The sequence below is a fragment of the Eptesicus fuscus genome, chromosome 5 (assembly GCF_027574615.1).
Source record: "Eptesicus fuscus isolate TK198812 chromosome 5, DD_ASM_mEF_20220401, whole genome shotgun sequence".
Taxonomy (NCBI): domain Eukaryota; kingdom Metazoa; phylum Chordata; class Mammalia; order Chiroptera; family Vespertilionidae; genus Eptesicus; species Eptesicus fuscus.
The window spans coordinates 62,406,326-62,426,260 of NC_072477.1; the positions used below are offsets into that span (position 1 = coordinate 62,406,326).

Here is a 19,935-nt window from a genome sequence, read left to right on the forward strand (position 1 = left end):
CTACTCTGAACATTTCACAGAAATGGAATCATACAATATGTGGTCTTTTGTTAAGTGCTTCTTTCACTCAGCAAAATGTTTTTAAGTTTTATTTATTTTATAACTCTTATCAGGACTTCATTCCTTTTTATGGCTAAACAAAATTCCATTGTATAGATATTCCACATTTTATTTGTGGGCTATTTGGTTATTTCCAACTGATGAATGGACATGTGGGTTATTTCCACTTTTTGGTAATTATGAATAATGCTGCTATGAAGATTCAGGTGCAAGTTTTTGTATGGACATTTGCTTTCATTTCTCTTGAGTAGGGAGTGGAATTGCTTGCTGGATCATATGGTAACTCCATATGTGACTTACAGATAAAAGGTTATGTTTAAAAATGTGAATAAAAATAAACCTACTAATATACCAAATCAGTATAAGATCTGCATGATTCATTTGTAGTCATTTGTATGACTGCCTTGTAGTTTTAAAAGACAATAAAAAAAAAAAAACAACTAAGGGAAGTAGCTCACATGTGAAGCTAGACTAAAAAGATTAGAACTCAGTCTAAAAGGAGGAAAGCTAAGGAAATTACAAAATCAAAATGATCAACTGATTAAATCATGACCAATTAGTTAACTTCCAACTTATTTGAAAATTTTCAAAACACCTCAATTAGAGTACAATCTTGATTTTAAATAAGATAGTTTAAAAACCTGATAACAGCCCGGCTGGTATGGCTCTGGTTGAACGTCAACCTATGAACCAGGAGGTCACAGTTTGATTCCCAGTAAGGGCACTGCGGGCTCGAAACCCAGTGAGGGGTGTGCAGGAGGCAGCTGATCAATGATTCTCTCTCATTATTGATATTTCTATCTCTCTTTCCCTCTCCCTTCCTCTCTGAAATCAATAAAAAATATATATTTTAAAACCTGATAACAAAGTAACATGGGAAGCATATACTCTGTTGTTTTTAAATGGTGTATATGAATATTAATATATTTTTTTAAATGGTGTATATGAATATTAATATCTATTATTAAGAATCTACCATATGTTAGGCATCATCCCAGGTACAAAGCATACTTTATCTCATTTGACTTTTCTAACAAACTTCAAGATAGGCATTATTTTCCTTATTAAAAAAGAGACAAAGGTTAAGTGCTCATGTTCAAATCTCTTATTTTAACAAAAATTTCCCTTAAATCATATAATTTCTCAGCTACCTCTCATTTCTCACTCCTTTAACCCCCATTTTCAAAGTGAAATTTCATGAAAGCTTTGGTTATATTTCCCATCTCTGCTTTCTTACCATCCACTTCAACCACTTATATCTGAAGTTTCCCCTCCACAACATTGTCAGAAACTGCTTCCTCTGAGTTCAACAAAGAGCTCAGAGTCCCAGTGACCACTTTCTAGACTTTCTAGTCTATGTTTAAACATATAAAGCACTTTAATGTGCATGAGAACCACATAGAAGGCTTGCTAAAATGCAGATTCTTGATCCCTACAACCAGAGATTGATTTAGTAGGTGGTCTCAGAAGTACTAACATAGAACATACCACATTCTAATTTGTATTATAATATTTTAAAAAATATTTTTATTGATTTCAGAGAGGAAGGAAAAGGAAGAGAGAGACAGAAACATCAATGACGAGAGGGAATCATTGATCAGCTGCCTCCTGCACACCCCACACTGGGAATCGAGCCCGCAACCTGGGCATGTGCCCTGACTGGGAATCAAACCGTGACCTCCTGGTTCATAGGTCAATGCTCAACTACTGAGTCATGCCGTCCAGGCTGTATTATATCTTTATGTGCAGGTTTTATCTCCTTTGAGCCTTCCTTGACACCTCACACTTAGTAGGTACTCTAGAGATACGTAATAATTAATGAGAGAGAGAGAGAGAGAGAGAGAGAGAGAGGAGAGAGAGAGAGAGAGAGGTAAAAAAAATTAAATTGTGGAATAGTGTCATGACAATTTAATTCTGACAATTAGCATTGCCAGCCATAGAGTTTCATGAGGTGGACTTGCTATACATTTTTGTAATAATTGCTGATAATTGTGTTCTGATCAGCACTTAAAAATGAATTAAACTGTCAACAATTATTCAAGAGCAGGGGCAGAGAGCCAGCCTCTAAGAAAAAAAACTCCTAGATAGGCTCTTTTCTTCCAAACCTGTCTTTTCCCCTTGCTCCACAATACAAAGGTAAAGGGAAAGACAGGAAAAGAATGATTAATTTAGCAGCTGGGTTAAAGAATGAGACAGTAGAGAAAGAAGTGTGGGGGGAGGGAGAACAAAAAATCATTATCTACTGCACTCTCTCCATGCCAAAAAATGAATGCCCTAATACCTGCTGACATGAAGAGGGATCAACTTGAAGTCTTATACATATCATAGCCCTAGAGCAGTTCTCACCTCTCCTTCTCCCGCCAACACACACAAATTCAGATTTGTTCTGTTCTCAAGCAGCAGCATTCTTGCTGGGGTAATATATATATTACTAGAGGCCTGGTGCACGAAATTCATGCACTCAGGGCAGGGGTGGAGGTGGGAGGTCCCTCAGCCTGGCCTGTGCCCTCTTGCAGTCTGGAAGCCCTCGGGGGATGTCCAACTGATGGCTTAGGCCCGCTCCCTCCGGTAGTTGGACATCCTTAGCATAGCCGCGGAGGTGGGAGAGGCTCCTGCCACCACAGGCTCGCCAGCCATGAGCCTGGCTCAGGGCTTCTGGCTGAGCGGCACTCCCCCTGTGGGAGCACACTGACCACCAGGGGGCAGCTCCTGCATTGAGCACCTGCCCCCTGGTGGTCAGTGCGCATCATAGTGACCAGTGGTTCCACTGTTCAGTAGATTTGCATATTAGCCTTTTATTATATAGGATAATTAGATATATTAAGACTGTAACATTATAACTGGAGTTCTCAAAGCTAGAGTAACTAGGACACATTTTCAGAAAGTCAGTTTCATTCAAGGATTTGGAGAAAAATTGTTTAAAAAATTTGCCCTTTAAAAGGGTTTTATGACACATGTGCAAATAAAATCAGCAAAATTCATCTTTTCCATGTCAAACTTATGTATTCTTGAATGCATACTAAAGAATAGAAAATGTTTATGTGTAGAGAGTGATTGAAAACTGGCATTTTGTTTTTTGTTTTTTTATGTAATCGGGAAACTCTGGAGTCTCTATGTGAATACAAGATATTATATGAGGTAAGAACAAGTTTTGTAGATATTTGTGGACTACATGGTTTGTGCTTTGACCACAGTAGACAAACTAAAACATGCGACTTCTCAGTGAGTCAAAGAAGGTTGAAATAGCTATGTGCAATAGATATTTATATCTATCATAGAATAATTTGTCACCTTATAAAACATTGTTTTTACTTGGGTTGTACACAAAGCATTGGCTTCTACAAATCAATTTAATTTCCTGACATAATTGGCCTTATTCAAATGTATATGGAAAGCATTTATGGATAAAATAATATGATATTTAGGATTTGATTTGGAATAATATTAGATGAGGCAAGAAAAGAGATGTGATACCCTAGCCGGTTTGGTTCAGTGGACAGAGCATCGGCCCACGGACTGAATGGTCCTAGGTTCAATTCTGGTCAAGAGCACAAACCTCGGTTGCAGGCTTAGTCCCCCACCCCGGGTCTACGTGCATGCAGGAGGCAACCAATGGATGTGTCTCTCTCACAACTATGTTTCTCTCTATGTGTATCTCTGTGTATCTCCTACTCCTTTCTACTCTGTCTAAAAATCCTCAGGTGAGGATTAACAAAAAAGAAAAGAGATGTGACAACAAAAGACAAAGACAAAAACTTGAGCAGTCAAAGTTGTTCATCTTGATAATAAAGTCTCACTCAGTAGTCTTATTTGATAGGTTTGGGTTTAAGTCTGAACAATTTCAGAAAACTATTACAAAGCAAAACTTTGTTTTTTTCTGTACTACAATAAAAATAAAGATTGAGAGTTAGATGAAAAGCATGAAGACTATGTCATTAGAGATTCTTAATTCATTTAAGTATAGTGAACGTTATAGCTTCAGTAAAATAGAAAACACCATCAGTCATCTCTCTTCAATGGAAAAGAACTGTCACAAGAAGTCTGTGGATACAATTAGAGGCTGACCAGAACAAAGACCAGATCATATAACACTGGTTACTTGGCCTATAGGCAGGACAATGTAACATCACAATTTTCCATCACAGGAACCTGAAAATATTGCACCATAACTTTCTCTCTCAGCATTCTAAGAATGTTCCCTCAGAATTTACCTTTATAACTCATAGAGCAGTGAAAAGCTGTTGCCATTATATTAGTATATATTTTTGTGGGTGTGAGTTCTAGAGACAAAGACTCCAAAATAGAGAAGAAAAATTGTCTAGATGATGAGTCTGACATTGGTGTCAGCTGCCTTCAGATCAGCCCAGTTTTCCAGCATGGACAGAATCCATGAAAAGTAATTTCTTCCCTAATAAATATTAGAGGAGAAAGAAATTCATAAACTTTAAAAGATATTATCCCAATCTATTTTCTTGAAGTATTTCCTACAATCCCATCTCTGAGTCTCGTCATATTATTCACAGTGTTGGCATATCAAGCAAGAATTAAACTTCATTTTAGACAGTAAGAATATTGGTCTCAGTAATGGTATACAGTGATGCTTGTTTATCCTCTTCTTTTTGGTAGAGTAAAATTTAACTTGCAGATTTAAAGCAATATTATTTGTATCAGACAAGCACTGCTGCAATAGGGTCTGCATCTTTGGGCATGCCTGGGGAGTACATAGTCCTTGAGTAACCCACATTTGCACCTCAGGGAAGCTTCAGAGACTGCAGGCTGACAGAGGTGGGGATGAGGTGAAACTATTCTAGCCCACAGCTATTCCAAGAAAATTGTGTTTACTTCAGTTAAGCTCCAAATATTCTGAGCCAAACTGGAATGCCCTGGAATTCTTTAAAGGAAAAAGAAATGCTCAGATGACCTAGAACAAAACTGTCCCACTGGAGTTCTCCTAATAGCTAACTCAAGACTAAAGAGAACCTTTTGCTCAAAGCCTTATCCTCTGGGTCTACCCTGGATGTATAAGAGACCCCTTAACCACTCTAAAGTGTGTGGACAGACGAGCACTCCTCAATCTCCTCCTAAGGTTAGGTAGGTATAGATGGCAGGACAAGTACACTGAAGGGATTTCTCAACATCTCGTCATGGTGGTTTCTGGAACAAACAGGTGCTAAGGTGGTATTTTTAAGTTAGGCTACTTTAAAAATAGTTATTGCTATTCAAGCAATGTTCCCAGGGATAAATTAGACTGGACCAAAAGAACACCATATGTAGGGTATGTTCATTCAAGGAATTCAATGGGAAATTCGCTGGGGTTCTCATTCTTTTACCTTAGTCTTCCCTAAAGGACAAAAATGCTTATTAAAACTGGGAAGTAAATGCCCACATACATATTCCAAGTCCATCCTATTCTGGAAGGGGTAGGTATATAACCATATTACATGCCTAACATGCAATATTAGAAGCTTACATTTCTTCCATGGATCAGTGTCTGGTTTTCTGGCTTTTGCCAAAAGCTTAACAAAAGACATGTAGACACACATCACACTTCCTGCAATGTCCCCAGTCATTAAGGCATGATTTTAAAGAGCAACAGTCTGCAATGTACAGATGAGTTAGACGTGTCTCTGTCTATAAACAAGAAAGATAAACAAGATATGGGCAGCCACAAATGAAAGAACACTCGCTACTCTGCTCATGAAACAACCTCAGAAGTGGAAGTAGCAAGTTATTTTAGTGTGGGAACCTAAATTTGGAGAATTAGGTAGTGAACCATCAGGAAGGCCTCAAGTGACATAAACAGCAGGGATGACTTTCTATCATTGTGGAAAGTTCTTACAAGAAAATTATTGAAAAACCTATTCCCAGCAAGGCTTTGGGGTCTCTGAGATGTTCTTATAAAAATACCTGAGGTTACCTAATGAAAAAAATATATACTACTTACCCCAGAAAATGTTTCCTGCTACACTCAAGAGTTTCTGTGGTGACTGTGCCCAAAGTAATCTGCAAGCAAGATGAAAAAATAAACACAATAAAAATGTATTATCCTCTCTACTTAAATGGATCCCAAGAACTATTCACTGGTACCATGTGGGTCACTTTACTGGTCTGGGCAGTGATTTTACTTTGGTTTCAGTCAATCCCCCTGGAATTTACTGTATATGGGGTTCCATTCCAGGTCCTCCCTCAGGTCCCCCAGTGCAGAGATGGCTGCTTGAATGAGCTCAGGCAAAATTGCCTCAAGAGCCAACTCAATTTTCCACTTGCAAATTATCACCCTGAGGTCATTCATAAACTTAATTGAATCATCATATAGACTTTTATCCAACCATAGGAGCTGAATTAATTTTTTCTAAATTAATATATTTACTCTCCTACTGTACTGAAAGCCAAACCTCCTGATTTGCTCTATAACTGTGAGAGTAAATTAGTCTGCAGCAAGCATTCTAGAGAGTAAAGGAAAGACATGATGTTAACTATTCCTCTAAACTGAGATCCTTGAAAAAAAATCAGGGAAACCTGTTTCCTTTCTTTTATTTGTTTTATTCAAAATTGGCTCTTAATTACAATCAGTTTAAGACCTTCCCATCAATACCAACTGATGCTCCCTAATGCCAGGTAAGGAAGTGTAAAGGAGACAGTGACCAAGTCTCTAGGATGATGAAGAGTCTGCATTCACCACCATTTTCCCCAGGAATCTTTATTCAAACTTTCTTCCATGACTCTTAAAACTCCTTTTTTTTTTTTTTTAATTCTTTGAACTCAGGCCTTTCTAAGACAGAGAAAGTCTCCAGGTGCCTTATTTATCATCCAATTCTTGTTAATGCTCCTCGTACTAGTGAAGATAGTTGAAGGTTAACAGCATCATAGACAATATATTCTTATATGTGGGTCTAAAGTCAAGAATACTCCGTGGACAATATAATAAGTTACATGTACAAGTCACATGTACAAGTCACACTTTCACATGATCTTATTTGCTTTTTTAAAATACCGTACGGTAAATAGCAATTACTAGCCTAGATTTAAAGACAAAATTGAGGCTGAAGGAGATTAAATGACCTGCTCAGGGTCACAAGTCCAAAGGTGATAAAGACAAGAATCCAGGTCTTCTAACATCTAGTCCAATGCATATGCCACTATACCATGCTGTCTCTAACAAAATGAGCTCTCAGCTGTTAAATTTACCTTAGGATTAGCTGCTGCATGAGGTTTATATTATAGAGGACAGGTATCACACAGCAGAAGAAAGTAATTATTGGTAAAACCTATGGGAAGAAATAAAAACAGAATTCTATACTTTTCTCAGTGAGTTATTATTATTATTATTATTATTATTATTATTATTAAAAATAAAAAAGAGCCCTGGCCGGTGTGCTCAATTGGCTGGGCATCATCTCATGCCCTGGTTCTGGGCTGGATCCCCAGTAGGGAGCATGCAGAAGGTGGCCAATGAATGTTCTCCTCTCATATTGATGTTTCTCTTTCTCTCACTCTCCCTTCCTCTTTCTCTAAAAATCAATGAAAATATTTTTTAAAGAAAACAAATAAATAAGAGTTGCCATTATGCTTAGTACAATACAACTTAAAATCACTCTTAACACCCCTTCCCTCTTTCCTGTGACCCCATTATTTTTCCTCAATCAGTTCTGAGACTGAACATGCAGTTCTGAGCTAAATTAGCTACTTTGGATGAGTATGTTTTTAACTTGCTACTCAAGGTGTAGTGCATGGATGATGATTGGATAGCATGGGAATCATTTGGTAGCTTTTTAGAAATGCAGATTCTTAAGCCAGATTCTCACTGCAGAATTATTGAATCAATCTACATTTTAACAAGATTCCTCAACTGATTCATGTTCACACTTAAGTTTGAGAAACACTATGTTAATACATATGTGCAGATAGGTTTCAATGTCATTCTGAAAAGAGGTGTCATACTAGCATGTTTATTAACAAACAAGAAAAATAAAAGGTTTACTTCAGTGTGAAATGACAGAGATAATCAGTAGGTCAAAAGATATGTGAAAATAAAAATATTTGACTTAGGTTCATGCTAAATCAGCTAGGCCAAAGGGCTGTGAGATAATGAAATCATGTTGGTTTATCATAGTAAAATGTACAACTTTTATTCCAAATAATTTTCTCAGTAGCATAAATAAAAAATATGGGAAAACTTTTCATTTTCATATCCATTTACAATCACAGAACAAGTTAATCTTATCTGTAAAGAAGCCTAAACTCACCTAACCATACATTTCTCTGCTCTGGGTATATATTAAAGTCATCTGATGAGCTTTAAACATCTGTGGGGGCCAGCCGATGTGGCTCAGTGGTTGAGCATCAACCTATGAATCAAGAGGTCACGGTTCGATTCCCAGTCAGGGCACATGCCGGGGTTGAGGACTCGATCCCGTGTGGAGTGTGCAGGAGGCAACCAATCAATGATTCTCTCTCATCACTGATGTCTCTACCTCTTTCCTTCTCCCTTCCTATTAAAACAAACAAACAAACAAACAAACCAGTGGGGGCCCTTCCGAGAGATATTTTGATTTAATTATCTAGGACAGGAACCTAAACTCCCTGATTTAAATATGCTGCTAGGGTTGAGAACACTGACTACCCAAGCCCCTCATTCTATAGATGAGGAAATTGAGGGGGAGGAGGGTGTTTAACACAAATGATACCAATATAGCATATTTAATTTTTTTCATAAGTATGTAATGATTTCTAAAACCTGAAACTTGTTGACCAAGTAAGACCTAACTAGACAATTTTTTACTATTTTTAAAAATTCTTTATTTTTAAAGTATTACATATGTCTTCTTTTTTCCCCCATTGATCTCTCCCCGGCCACTCGCACCCCCCATATTTTTTTTTCTCTTTTAAGGAATTAAAGGTCCTCTTTACCTCTGACATTTACTCTGAACACATATTAACCTTTCTTTGAAAGAATTATTAGCCAACCATTTACCTTCAGGAGCTGACAAAATTAAAGACTAAACAATAATTAAATCTGAGGGGCAAACAGGTGCTAAGGTGGTATTTTTAAATGCGGCACCTCCTTTGACACACCTCCGACTAAGAGTGGGGTCTATTCCCCCTCCCCTTGACACTGAGCAGGGTTGTTATTGCTTTAATCAATAGAGCAGGGCTCAAACAACATTTCTGTAAGGAGCCAGACAGTAAATGCTTTAGGCTTTGCAGACCATATGGTCTCAGTGGCAACTACTCAAGTATGCATCATAGCACAAAAGCAGCCATAGATGATACGAATGGACATGGTTGTGTTCCATCAACACTTTTTTTACAAAGACAGTGGCAGACTGGATTTGGCATGAGGCCATAGCTTACTGATCCCTGCAATAGAGTTCGGAAGAAGTGATGTTATGTGAATTGTGAGACTAGGTCATAAAAAGCCCTGCAGCTTCCGTGTGGGTCTCCTGAAACACTAATTCTCAGGAAGCTCCCTCTTAGAACTTAGCCACCATCCTGTGAGAAGCCCAGGCCAGAGAGGAGAGAGGCCGATGTAAGTGCTCTGGTCAACAGCCCCAGCTGAGCCCAGCCTTGCTATCATCCCAGCTTAGGTGCCAGCATGGGAAAAGCCTCCAGATGATTCCAGTTTCTAGTCATTCTTCTGAATTGTCTTCCTAGCTGAGGCCCAGGACATAATGGAACAGAGACAAAACATCCCCACCATGCCCTATCTGAATTCTGGGAGGATAAAAGAACTGTTGTTTTCACGTTGCAAGGTTTGGAGGTGGTTTATTATGCAGCAATAAACTAGAACAGAGGCTGACTAAAAAAAAACTCTAAGAGCACACATGGAAGGCTAAACATTTCAGGAAACAAAGCAGGAGTTAAAATAATTCAATTGAAAATATTTATACTTTTTTCCTCCAAGCAATTTATGCTTATAAATCATATATTCTAAAAAACTTATAATATCTTGTTCATATGAATAATATAAACATTCTAGAGTAATAAATAAAACATAGTTGCCAACCAGATTGGGACTATTCTATTACAATGGCTTTATGGCTGTTTGATATAACAAACCTAGTTATTTATTATTTATTTGATTGAAAATAGTAAATAATTAGGATCAGCTAACTTAGTCCAACTGGCCAAACCAGTTTCTGTGTTTGTGTAGAATGTTGAATGCTCGACTATGCTATGATTTCAGACACCTTGTAGGTAATATTAAACAACTTTTATGTAGTCTATACCAGAAAAGCTCTCTAAGCTTTAAGGTCAAATTGTTATAAAATCTATCCTACTAGATATTCACTAATGCTGAACTTCAGGAATATATTGGTTAACAATTAGATAACAATTTGGTTATATGTTTAAATATCCCTCCTGAACAAGCAAGGCCCTGGAGCTCCATACCTATGTTGGGCTTCTGGGAGGCTGTGTTGACTTATGGGACTCAGGAATGTCCTAAGAGGTACAAAGTTTAGGTTGAAGCAAATTTAAAAGCATTGCTCTGAGGCACAAATAAAATCAAATTTAGCACAAGAGACAAAAACCAGGCACAATAAGGGTAAGCCACAAACACAGAATGGTTATTTATAAGCGAGATGAAAAATTCACTGGAAATACTTCAAGATGAAGTATTTGTCTAAGTAAAATGGTTCTGAGACTAATTCCAACATGTATGTGGTTTTCTCCCCACACTACCAGGCAATGCTCAGGACACCAGCTGGGTGTCCTACAACTCAACTAAATTCTGGCATTATCCATCTGGAGAAAGCATCAGATTCCAAAGGCAAAGGCCTCAGTCCCTTCAAACAGCCCCTCCACTTCAGAAGCCAATTGCAAGGCCAGGTTAACACCTGTGCTTCTGACCAATCAACTATAGATTGGAGATTCCAAGACCCTCTCCTTGGACTTCAGACACCAGTCAAAAGTCCAGGTTGTTACTATACTTCTGACCAACTGGCTATAAATCAGAGGTTTCCATGACCTCCCACCCTCTTGGATTCCATTAATTAGCTAGAATGGCTCACAGAACTCAGGGAAACATTTACTTGAGCTTACCAGTTTATTATAAAAGGATATGATAAAGAATACAGATAGAAGAGATGCATCTGTCAAGGTATGTGGAATGGGGGTGAAGCTTCCACGCCCTATCTAAGGCATCCTGCCATTTCTGTGTTTACCAACCCAGAAGCTCTCTGAACCCTGTCCTTTTGTGTTTTTATGAAGAATAGGCATGATTGATTAAATCATTGGCCATTGGTGATCAATTCAACCTCCAGCCCCTCCTGTAATTCATAAACCACCAAAAATACCTGAGAATTTTTAAAATTAGGTTTTCTCCTATATTTAATATTTGGAAGAAAAGCTGAAGGTATATGTAGGTCACTTAATCACTGAGTATCTTTGCCTATAGGCCTCTGATTGAATATATCAGTGTTTTAATGCTTACACTTTGAAGATTTCTGTTCTTCCAGAAGATAGTATTGCAACAACTGCATTTCATTTCTGTGTGATCTCGTTCTGGCACTCTAGAATTGTTTATAGTCATTTTAAACAGAATTTACTATCCCTGTAGATCCAGCTGTATTGAGTGATCAATTCTTTAAAAGAATAAGTTTGGGGGAGGTGTGGTAGAAAGGAATACATTTTATAAAATGTTACAATAAATCTCACAACTGACTTTTGACTAGTTGGTGTTTTAAGAATATTTTTAAAATTTTGTAATGTGCAGTTAAGGTCCATCTTGGAGGTTGGCTACCAGAGCTAAGTCTTCCCTTATAACTCACCCTTCCTTCCTCTGTTCCTCCTTTCCTTCCTTCCTTTTCTCTCACTAATCAATTTCACATAATTACTATTTCAGTTGAACTAAAGATCAAGTTACCAAAAAATCCAGTTATAGTTTCTGTTGACTTTTCATTGATTCTACAGATTAATGCAGGAGAAATGGACATATTTGTAGCATGGAGTCTTCTGATCAAGCCTTTTTATATCCTGTTAAGTTTACTATTTTTCTTCATCTAGGTCCAACATACTTCCTATTGTGATTTGCTGTTACTGTTTTTATTGCGCTTCTTATAATTTTACCTATTATAATTTTGAGCTGTTTTTAGCTGGAATATAACAATACTATTGATTTTTATACATTTCTAAAAATGTATATTTGTACTTACATAAATGTACACATTTTATGCATTTATAAAAATGTAATGTCTGACTTACTGAATGCTCTTATTATTTCTAATAACTTGTAAATTGATTCCCTTAGGTTTTCTAGGTATATTTTGTCATCTGCACATAATGATAATTTTGCTATCTCCCTGCAATAGTAAACCTCTTATTTTGTTCTTTTGACTAATTATACTATCAAGAAGTTATTTTTATGAGAAAAACCTGGGACTAGGAAGTCTTCTGAATTGGGGGGGAATAATATATAGGAAAACTATTTTACATATTTTATTATTTAAATTGAGGTGTAAGTGTGGAATAACATTTCCAAACTATCCTTCCAAATACTTTGAATCAAAACTTGCCACATAAAAAGCTTCCCAGAATTTCAGTTTTTTAAAATATCCCATATCTGCATTGCTTAGAAAGAACTCACCACAGAGCCTGGCTTCCAGACAGCAGCCCTTTTGCCTTACCACTTCAGGCAAAGGTTCAAAGGATACTTTTCATGGGGCTTTAAACAAATTATTTTCCCAAGGAGTTTATTGCATAGTACACTTTGGATCATAAAAACAAGAATCACACATGTAAAGATAAATAAGGAAAGACTGTTCTGAAAATCCAGAATCCAGACCACAGCACAAAAACAACATAACTGGAGGAGGAGAAGGAAAGGCAAGGAGAGACTCAGCTTTCAGAGGAATGTTACATCCTCTGCCAGGCATTGGCTCCTGTCCTTTGACAACAGTTGTTAACCTCTTGAGCACTGGGAGAGTCAGATTTTTTACAGAGAAAATGCTTATGGGTAGCAATCTGGGAAGGGGAAGCTAGAGACTTGACTTAACTTAGTACTGTTCCTGTGTGGTAAGCATAATGTTCTTACTTAGATTGCATGTTACACAACAATAAAAATAACATGTTTTCTAAAGATGCTTTTACTTATAATTTGTAAACCTTTTGCTTCTTATATATAAATTATCATTTGAAGGGGTATAGCCTAAGCGACCATTGTGACTGAACGACCGGTCGCTATAACGCACACTGATCACCAGGGGGCAGATGCTCAATGCAGGAACTTCCCCCTGGTGGTAAGTGCACTCCCACAGGGGGAGCGCTGCTCAGCCAGAACCCGGGCTCATGGCTGGCGAGCACAGCGGCGGTGGGAGCCTCTCCTGCCTCCGTGGCAGTGCTACTGGGCAGCGGTGGCAGGCCGGGATGAGCTACAGAGCTGCGCCGGCCCCGGCTGAAACTCCTCCCTGGCCGCCTGCCACTTCGGCACTGCTACATCCCCCGAGGGGTCCTGGATTGCAAGAGGGCTCAGGCCAGGCTGAGGAACCCCACCCGTGCACAAATCCATGCACCGGGCCTTTAGTTAATCTATAAAACACTGTTCTGAATTATATAAAAGTATAAAGTTTAAAAGGATACAATTCTTACCCTCAAAACAGCACAGTCCAAAGGTCCAAACAAATGGGTACAAAGAGAATGCAATGAGTCAAAGAAGGTGACTGAGGTACCTGTTAACTATGGGCACAATACAGAACTACTCAATCTCTAGGTTACAAATGAAAACACTGAAAAACGTGGCCTGTTCTCTTTAATTCTCAAATGGCCATCATGGGAGGAAAAAAAACACAAAACAACACTGCAAATTTAAGCTGATTTTGCTACGGCTCTGTAGGGGACTGAATTAATAGCAATTTTTAACTTAATGCCAAATGTGAGTCAGTTTAAACCAAGGATGTCAAACCAAGCCATTCTATTGTGCAGTAGATCGGAACAAACCCCATCCTAGCCTGGATCAGCAATATTCACCAGAACTCAAATAAGTGGGGAGAAAAACCAATTTAATTAATGTTCCTCACTGAACTCTTGATTGATTCTATCCACCATCCCCTCCTCCCAAACCTTTCTCTCCACACCTCCTCCACCTAAGAAAATGGCAACCCATCCACTTGCTCAATCCAGGGGTTAATGCTCTAACCTCCCAGTTTTAGACAATGACCTGTTCATTCGACCTCCAATACAAGGTGGGGCAAAAGCAGGGTTACAATTATTCGTATGGAAAATAATACAATAATTAATAATACAAGAATAAACGATTTCATGTATTCACAACTGTAAATCTACTATTGCCCCATCCTGTATATCTTTAATTCATCTATTTCTCTTTCCCCTACCATCACCCTAATCCAGGGGTGGGGAATGTCTGGCCCGTGGGCAGTATAAGGCCCAGGAAATCATTTGATCTGGCCCTGCCAAGGCATTAGGGCTGTGAGTTAATTAAATCTTTGACCAAATATAGCAGGCTAATTTTTAAGTTGATAATTCTGTATGGTCCATTAATGATGTTATAAATATCCAAATGGCCCTTGGCAGAAAAAAGGTTCCCTGCCCCTGCTCTAATCCAACTCATCTATATCGCTTACCTGGACATCTGCAATAGCTTCCTAATTGGTCTGCTTACTTCCACCCTGACCTCTATCAAATTCCATATATATATATTTTTTTTTCAACTAGTATACTGCATATTTCTTCCCTCAAAATGTAAGCTTTGTGAAGACAAAGACCATGTCTGATTTTAACTGGGGTGTTCCTGGTGCCTCGCACAGTACAGTAAGTTATCGTGAGAATGAATGGTTTGTAGAACCCCTGCATGACAGAAGTCGTGTCCACAGCAGACAATTATAGTTCAGAGTCCATTCTCTTAAGTGTCTCCTTCCCCCCTACCCAGGGCCACAGGAGCCAATTCCTCAATGAGAACTGAGTCTTTTCTTCCTTCAGGCTGATTGTATGGTGACCTGTTAGCAGAGCCTCTTAGGCAAAAAATCAGAGTGAGAGCTTTGATCAAGTGTGACTAGATGGAATGTATTCAAACTGAGCCTAACTCTTTCTAGAGCTCTGGAAAGAGATGAAATTTTATGGAAACACACACACACACACACACACACACACACACACACACACACACACATCTTATAGAGCCGTTGAGACATTACTGCCCTCTGGTGGCAATAATCTTTATCTGCTTGCAACCAAGAACTTCCTGTCTTCTATATCTCAAATTTTTCTGAAATTTTATGATTTTAACCTTGATAAGTCTCCTTTGATCCATCATGTCTTCCTTCTACAAGTACATGTCCTTCAGTTCTAGAAAATTTTCTTGAATTATTTCTTTGAAATTTTCTCTGTTCTTTTTGTAATTCCTAAAATTTGTATGTTAGAACTTCTCAATTGATCTTTTAATTTTCCAATCCTTTTCCTCCCTCCCTGGTTTTATTTGTTTTATTTTGTACTACTTTTTGAGAGGTGATTCTTTTAGCTCCACCAAAATGTCACCAAAACAACCTGTTGATAAAACAAAGCTGAGTTTATTCTTACTGAAGTGAGGGAGAGCACTAACTTTGGACAGAATCTCAGTTACCTCTGGTGGAAAGGCAAAGTTGAGATATTTATGAGGTCTTGACATCTGGTTTAAGGCAGGTCTTCCAATGCTAGTGCTTAATTAGAAATCAACAAGGATGACTTTTGGTGCCTACTAAGGTTTCAATACATGTCGCTTTCACCCTTCGGAGTCTCAGTGTTTTTAATTCACCTAAAAATGGGGGGGTCTCTACTAAATTTTCTTGAAAGCCCCATACCTGTTCTACCTGTGAGTCTAGAGCTCAAGGACAGGTGGAGGTGGAATGGGAGGATGTGCTACCACAGAAAATAGTCTAACATGAAAGTCAATGAAAGAAAACTCATCAGAAAGGTGGCAGTAAGTCAGCGGAAACTGTCTCCAGGGAGTGTAGGTCAGAGAATGTGCCGGAGGAGCCGGTGCAAAGGCGGAGGTGAACATAGAGATGCTCCTTTCTCAAAACTGGAGGGCGTGAGTGATCTGGCGGTAACTTACAGATCACTGAAGATTTCCATTTACTGCTGAATCTGCTGATCAGGCTGCCTAGGTCCAGTCCTTTGGGAAGAATGCCGGTCCCACTCAAAGGGACCGAGGGAAACTCCCAATATCAGCCCCGACTTAAAAGGCCAGACGCCGCGTCCACCCTCAGGTTAATCTGCAGGCCAACTGAGGCAGAAGGGGGGCTACCGTGGCGATCCGCCAGGCGCAGACCGAGCTCCGACTCCCAAATTCCCCAGGCTTTGCTTTACTGCCCCACTTGGGACGAATTCTTAGGGCCTCCCTTACTCCAGTGGGTTATCCGGCTCTTCAGTGTCCCGCCTGCACTCTCCGTTCCTCGTCCCCTGGGTCTCCTCACCTCGCCGCCCCTCCCACGCCCCCGCCACCTCCTTCCCTTTCTCCAGGCCCTCCTACGCGCCCACCCTTTCGGCCTCATGGCTTCCTAGTTCTCAGCTCCGATGGTCGTGTCTCCCTTCTTTACCGTTTCTGCCCCTTTCCCTGGCCTCTCTCGGACGCCTTCCCCGCGCTCACCCTGCTCTAGCGGGCCGAGGTTCGTCGACGACCCCGCCAGTATTCAAGCCTGAGGTACTAGAGGCGCCGCCCTCCTCAAGGAGGCCCCGATTCTCCCGCCCTCTGAAGGCGGAGTGAGAAATCTATTGGTCCCCATGGTGCGCCTCGCAGGATTGGCAGCTCTTTCTATCCAACCCAGACGTGCAGCCGACTCCCGCCCCCTCGCCTGGAAGGACCCCGCCCCGCGAGTGTCTGTCTCACGCCTGACCTGGTCTGGTCCCGGTTCTGTCCCCGCGCGCCGCGCCTCTCCCAGCTTTTCAGTCCGTTCTACAAGCGGTGGTTGTAGCATCCCGAAGTTCCCTGCGAGGAGAGCTGCGCCCAGATTTCCTTTAAATAGGAGACCGAATCAGAATCAGAAAGCTGGCCCTTGCTCTTCAAATTTCCTGCCTGTTCGCATATGTTGGCCAAACTTTTAAAGAAGTCCCAACAAACTGATCCTTAGCCATGCACTGAGCTCCGTGATAATAATAATAGTAAACACTATCAGAGACGCTGTATAAGAAGGAGCTCGTTTCTCCGCAAAGTAGATGAATATTATCCCCATTTTACAAGTGAGGAAACTAAGTTACCAAGAGGTTAAGTATCTTGCTAACGACCCGCTATTAAAGCAGCTATTCAGTGGCAGTTGGGATTAGAACCCAGGCAGTGAGACTTCTCTGAGCCGCTCCAAACCACTGTAACCACTGCCTCCGGGGCTAGGATGAATTCACAATTTCAAGAAGCAGAGTCAAGTCTTCCACGGAGCCAGGGTTAGAAAACTTGGAGAAGGAAGGGTGAGGATGGAGAAGGCCAAGAGATTCTTTGCTTTGGCGCTGTGTTCTCTGAGCTTGGTGAGTTGAAAGATGAGGTGATTTCATTAAGTGTGTAATACAGTATGTGGGTATCCTTTTGAAATCATTATTTAAAGCTAACTTTTTAAAATATTAAGGGAAAAAAACTATTAGATGATCCTTTATTAAAATGGGGAAAACATGGCTCTTTAACACTAAAACATAGTAAATACCTTCAAGGAGCAGGATATCCCTTAGGAGTTTGTAAGTAGAAAGTATTTTGATTCTGTATTAATATTTAAAGAGATGTGTAACGGCTATGCAAATGTAGGGTGGGGGCCCTGCCCCTTAAATTTATATGCACCTTTCAAATGATTGAGTAGTCACATAAATCTCAGCTCACAATTTCCAGAAATAGAGCTTTTCTCCACAAGTACCTTTCCTCACCATACCACACGTATACCACCTTACATCATATTTATAGAATGACTGCCAGGAACAAAAATGCTAAGTTTATTTGATATAGTGATATTTATTATTTCCAATCCAAGTTCAGGTAAGTCCCATGGGCAATTTCCAATATTGTTCAGTAAGTTTGCATTATTAGGATACAGTGAACTAGCCTAATCATTTTCTATTAAAGATTTTGGTGAGTTGATTGTAGAGCAGGAACTCAACTAGCTTTGCGGACAAAGAGGTAGTCTGAATAAAGAATGGTAAAGAAGTGAACCAATCTTTCTTACACACAATGGTGTACTTGAACACTGAACTTTTCCACTGAGGCACTGGAAAATGTGCCCTTTAGAGAAGCACTGAAATGAAAAAGCAAAGGATGCCATAGTGGTTCCAATTAATAAGACTATCAGTATGTTTTGCTAAGTAAGTGGAGGTGAAGCCTTCAGCAATGACTAAGTGAATAAAAAATGTATTTTCCCTTTCATACCTCAAATTATACCAGTAAGGAACTCTGTAAAATGTGTTAGAATTAGTTCCTTTCTTTCTTTCCCCATGCTTCATACTTAACTCTGCACCTGCTGGGACACTCACTCCCCCGGCTTTGTCGTAATTTAGTTCATGCTTCGTAATTTCTATGGTGGGTCTTCGTCCTAAAAGTTAAGTGAGGTATCCTCAGGTCCCTTTACTTTTGAGGGAGAGAAGACCCAGGCTTAATGTCTGGTTGGTTGGGTAAAAATAGTCATTCTTTCAGATTCTGGATGTTAATGCCTTCTTTATGGAGCTTTAGGCAAACAGTTAATTGTGGTTCTGAAGGAAGTGAGTATGAAACACTCTTGTGTTTTGTTCATTTGGTCATAGTATACATCAGTGATGTGACTACAACTCATTGTGAACAAAAAAAAAATGGTTATTTTTATATTATTATTTTACTACCTTTGGCCCTAATGATGACACAGATCCACAATAAAAATAAAATGTGTTTTTTTAAGGCCAGGTCAAGATTATTCAGCTCAGAATGGGCCAAAAGGACTCATTTGGAGAACTGGATTGCCTTCCCTGGTATTAACTTGCAAATTCAACAGGACAGCATCCTATAACTTTCCCTGTATGGAATCAGGATTGTAAACATAATACCTCTGTTGTGACTGCCATTTATTTGCTGTTGACTTTCAACTCTAGATTTCCAGTTCTGACTTCCTGTTCCAAATTCTAAATCCCAACCTCCTTTGTTCTGGCCTGTGTTCTCAGTGGGTTGAGGCACCATCCCATACTCCAAAAGGTGAAGGATTTGATTCCCGGTCAGGGTACATACCCAGGTTTCGAGTTCAATCCCTGGTTGGGGTGCGTACAAGAGGCAACTGGTCGATATTTTTCTCTCATATCCATGTTTCTCCCTTTCTTTCTCTCTTGTTTTCTCTCTCTCTAAAATAAATAAAATAGTAATAAATAAATACATCCCAACTAGCTTCTTCATCTCTTGAGTGTTCTGGGTGTCCCACAGCTATCTCCAACCCAGCATGTCCAAAACTGAATTAACTTATAACTTCCCTCATGCCTCCCCCCCCAGAACTACTCCATATTTCTCTGAATGAATCTAACTAGTGGTCAATTGTATTGATTCTACTTGGGTCAGTGTATCAGGCATCTCCATACTCCTACTAAAGTTACTACTGGTTGTCAGGTTGCCTAGAAGCAGTCTCAAGAGGATTTAGATTGCATATGATCTATTGAGGGAGTGAGTTTCAAGAGAAACACCCGAGGGAGGGAGAGAAACAGACTAAGGAAAGGAAAAGGATCTACCTAACAAAGATGTAGTCTCAGGTAAAGTCTAGCCTGGTCTGGTCCACAGGTAAGGGATCTGAAGCATTAACCACACAGCAGAATTATACCCCCTTGAGGCAAGGGGGCCAATCTCTTGTAATACCGCCCCCCCACCCCCCCGCTAGATATTGACTGAGGGCAGTGGTTGAAGAGGGTGTCATAACTTCCTGGGGAAGGTGGCCACAGTCAATGGTGGGTAATTCACTGGAG

The 19,935-nt window shown here is 39.6% G+C and overlaps 1 protein-coding gene across 1 annotated transcript in view; it reads right to left on the minus strand.

The window, feature by feature from the left end:
- LOC103287392 (gem-associated protein 8-like) overlaps nucleotides 1–16,687 on the minus strand; it is a 55,759-nt gene extending 39,072 nt beyond the window's left edge. The window contains exons 1-2 of the mRNA XM_054716268.1: nucleotides 16,640–16,687; nucleotides 6,005–6,063 (exon numbers count right to left, since the gene is read on the minus strand). The gene's annotated coding sequence lies outside the window, so the exon portion shown is untranslated. The remainder of the gene's footprint in view (nucleotides 1–6,004; nucleotides 6,064–16,639) is intronic.
- Between the last annotated feature and the right edge of the window lie 3,248 nt (nucleotides 16,688–19,935).